Here is a 4,126-nt window from a genome sequence, read left to right on the forward strand (position 1 = left end):
GCTGTGGATGCCTGCAGCTCCCTGAGAGTTACCCTTGGCCTCACTGATACTTCTCTAATTAATGCTTTACTTACTCTGTCTTTTTGCTTAATAATGTTCCTGTCAGGGTTCTGGGTTTTTGTGTGTGTGTGTTTGTGTTCACTTTGTTTTTAGCTTTCAGATGGTTCCAGAGTTTCTCAGGTGCACGGGGTGACAGGTGCGACTGATCTGCTGATTGCCTTGAGGAGTATTTAAGCAGGAGGCTGCCAGCACTTCGATGCCAGAGTGTTTGCCTTCAGTGGTAACAAACCTAGCCACTACCCAAGCTATGCTTTGTTCCATGACTCTTTGCTGACATTATGTTTGATTTTTCTCAGGCTGAAACTTGAACCTTGTTTATCTTCGTTGAGCTTTGTCTTTGGCTCCAGTGATTTCCTGGATGCTCAAGTTTACCTACGTTTTGTGGATTACGTTCTGGATTTTGTGTTTTGGATTAAGCTGGCAGCTTCCTGGAAATTCCCGACTCCTGAACCAAGGCAGAGGCGTACCCTGACCACCCTCCAACGCAAGTACCTGAACATTGAACTCTCATGAACTCACCAGTATTCACTCCCCAGCTCGTACTGAAGCATCTGGACAACATAGCTTCGCACACCCAGGTTCTGACTCCCTCTACCCCTGGTGACCTGACAGCATTTACTTAGTAAGACACTTTCTTGTTTACAAGTTTCGTTTTCGTTAACACCGTTCCCTGTTTCACCAGTTTTCTTCCCCTCTCTTTCAGTTGCCGAATTTATCCATTCATGTCCATGTGTTCACGTACTGTAAATAAACACCGTTACACTTTCAGCTTGTTTCCTCTGAGTGTTCTCTGTATGTGGGTCAGTGCTATAGATCCCTCACAAACCCCTAAAGGCTTTCACAGAATGCTGGATTTATACTGAGCTAAAATGACATACAGGTGGACTTTCTTTAGTAATATCATTACAATACACTAACGTTTGTGAAAAAAAAGTTCAAGAGTTTGAATACTTGAATACACTGTGAACTTCAACCAGCCAAATATTGTTTAACGTGTTAATTTCATTTTGGCAAACCTTTGTTTAGTCTATGTTAGATTAGTGCACAGCAATGTTACTGTGTATATTGTGTTTGTATTTGGTTTCATATTGTTATGGTAACAAAATGAGAAATTTAGCTGAAAACAAATCTGTTTCCCGTTTGTCTGGGTTGTAAACATTCCTATTTTGTGACCACTGACCAAAGGAGCCAAAGTTCTATTCCAGGCTAATTTTCCATTACAGTTATGATGGATAGAATCTGACAACAGAGGCCTTCAGTGCCATTTGTAATCGGGCAGTGGTGTCATTTCTGCCTGCAGTACTGTAGTCTCATCAGACCACTAATCAGCAGAGGGTTTCTCATAATTATCTGGCCCACCTTCTCTGTGCAGCAGGAAAGCACAGCACACTCTTCACCCGCCTCTTCTTTTATCACTTATTGCTGCTGTTTCATTTGCATGAATAGACATTAATCAGCTCGATTTGCACAAGACGCAGAACGTTTCGAACATTTATTCAGAACACTTGACACCAACCTTAAGTGGGCATTAATTTACTTATCATTCCAGTGAGCTGTGCTACGCACTTGCCCATATGTTACATTATGCAGTGGATGAATAAATTATACTGAAGTGCTTTTTAATTTAATGCTCTATTATTGATGTGAAATTGTTAAAACATGGTGGTGGTTGATGATGATTGATTGCGAGATATGATTAAAAAGCTAAAATTTCAGATATTTTGTGTCAAAAACAAAACATAAAAAAATGATGACAAATGAGACACATTGAAAAAAAAAACAATACCCATTTTCAACTGAAAGCAAGGTGGTTTAAGTTAATATTGACTTGAGAAACCAAAATGTATGCCACATAAAATGTTTTCATATTTCACATGTTTTTATTGTTAGAATTTAATGTATTCATGTTGAACATATTGTACAGCCAAGACTTTCCTAATAAAATTCTAAAATGACCTAAATTAATGAATAAAATCCTATAAATTAAGTAAATTCAAAGTTACTTATAATATCATTCCTCTGTACCTTTTTAAGGAGTTGTCCTTTTAAAATTTGTATTAAAAAAAAGGTTTTTATGACCAAAAGATACAGTTGGTTAACGATTTTTACTTAAATCAGAACCAGAATCAGAATCAGCTTTATTGCCAAGTTCGTACATACAACAAACAAGGAATTTTACTCCAGTACACTTTGCTTTCTGGGTTTCTTTTTTGTGTTATAAGATAAATTCTGCATATATCCTTATGTCCTTAAATACATATATACAATATACACATATACCAAGGTGGATTTGTAACTTCAGTATGAGGTTGTTCTGTACTCTATTAAATGTTCATCAGAGAAACACCTGGAGGAAGAAACTGTCTCTGTGGCGGCTGGTCAAAGTTTTGTCAAATTTGTTTAGCTTAATAGTTGTATTTTGCATAAGATTTAATTGAAACAAAAGCAAATCTCAAAGTCATGACTCTGATCCGGTTTTGATCCACAGTTAAGTACATCTGAACCCAATCCAAACCTTACATCTTTTGGGCACTCTCATCTAGAGCTCTACTGACAAGCATGTGGAAGAGATGTGAACACTGCAGCATGATACTATAAGATCAAGTGCATATTTTATGACACAGGAAAATAAGAATTTTTTTAAGTTTTTCTGCACAACTGAGAAACTTATGCACCAGGTATCTACAAGTCACATCTCAACAGACGTTAGAACCCTCAGTAAGCGTTTCTCAATGAAAAATCCTCAGCAGAGTGCATGTTTTCTGAAGTCCTTTTGTAGCTGCAAGCAATCCTTTAAAATTAAATTGTCAAATTTAGCTGGTTTCAGGGGTTGTTAGAACATTAAACCAGCTTTCTAAAACCCAATTAACCCCATAATGGAAAAGTGGAGAATGTCCGCAAACTATGAGGGGACAAAATGTTGGTCTCTGTCCAGGAAAAAAAATAAAAACAATAAAACAGTTGTTTTTTTTTTAGAAAAATACAAAGAAGTAAATCTCTAAAAGTTACAGAAAATTATTAAATGTGTGTTATCTGTCCACTGAACTGTTGAAATACTATGTATCAACCATAGAAATAAATACATTTTCAAGTTAATGTGTTTAGTTTGAAAATATTATAACTTAGAAAATAAATATAGAAAATATGGAAAACCTTAGGGCTGCATGGTGGTGCAGTTGGTAGCACAGTTGTCTTGCAGAGAGAAAGTCCTGGGTTCTAATCCCATCTGGGGTCTTTCTGCATGGAGTTTGCATGTTCTACCCATGCATGTGTGGGTTTTCTCTGGGTACTCCAGCTTCCTCCCATAGTCCAAAGACATGACTGTTAGGATACTTGGTCTCTCTAAAAGGCCCTTAGGTGTGAATGAGTGTGTGCATGTTTGTCCTGTGTTGCCCTGTGATGAACTGGTGACCTGTCCAGTGTACCCCGCGTCTCGCCCATAGACTGCTGGAGACAACTTCCCTGCAACCCTGCATGGAAGAAGCTGGTATAGCAAATGGATGGGAAAAACAAGTGGATAATATAAAAATACAAGTAGAACAAATTTCATACAGGGTGAGTTTAGGTCATTATCATAACTATTTCTGACTATAATTAATTCTTTTGATTTGATGAAAAATAATTTAGTTGGTAAAGTTTATGTCAAAAATTCTTACAAAATTTGAGCCTTATTATGCTTTACTTTCAAACAACTTGTCAAGCCTAGGGTTACAAATTAATATAAGCAGGTATAAACTGCTGTTTCATTTTCTTGTAAGTTGCAATATAATTTAACAATTTTAATGATTTTTAATGATTTTGATCTCTACTAGTTTTTCCAGACATTTAACCTTATTTATAAAATATATGTTTTGACCTTTTAAAATTAAGTTTGAATCTAGGATTTAAGTCAAGTCTGTCAGGTGCCTGGTGTTATATTCAAACAACAGTAACAAACACAGCTGGAATATAACAAAAATGATTAATGTAATATACAGTACATTTAAAGAAAACCTTTCAAATATATTAATGTTCAGTGATCTGGTATAGTTATAGCTACAATGCCGTACAAATAGTTTCAAAATCT

The 4,126-nt window shown here is 36.2% G+C and overlaps 1 long non-coding RNA gene across 1 annotated transcript; it reads left to right on the plus strand.

The window, feature by feature from the left end:
• The first annotated feature begins 265 nt into the window (after positions 1 to 265).
• Positions 266 to 828, plus strand: LOC124873265. The gene is made up of 2 exons (XR_007039490.1): positions 266 to 682; positions 764 to 828. It is a non-coding gene; the product is annotated as an uncharacterized LOC124873265 (long non-coding RNA).
• The last annotated feature ends 3,298 nt before the right edge of the window (positions 829 to 4,126 follow it).

The sequence above is a fragment of the Girardinichthys multiradiatus genome, chromosome 9, assembly GCF_021462225.1.
Source record: "Girardinichthys multiradiatus isolate DD_20200921_A chromosome 9, DD_fGirMul_XY1, whole genome shotgun sequence".
In the NCBI taxonomy this organism is placed as follows: domain Eukaryota; kingdom Metazoa; phylum Chordata; class Actinopteri; order Cyprinodontiformes; family Goodeidae; genus Girardinichthys; species Girardinichthys multiradiatus.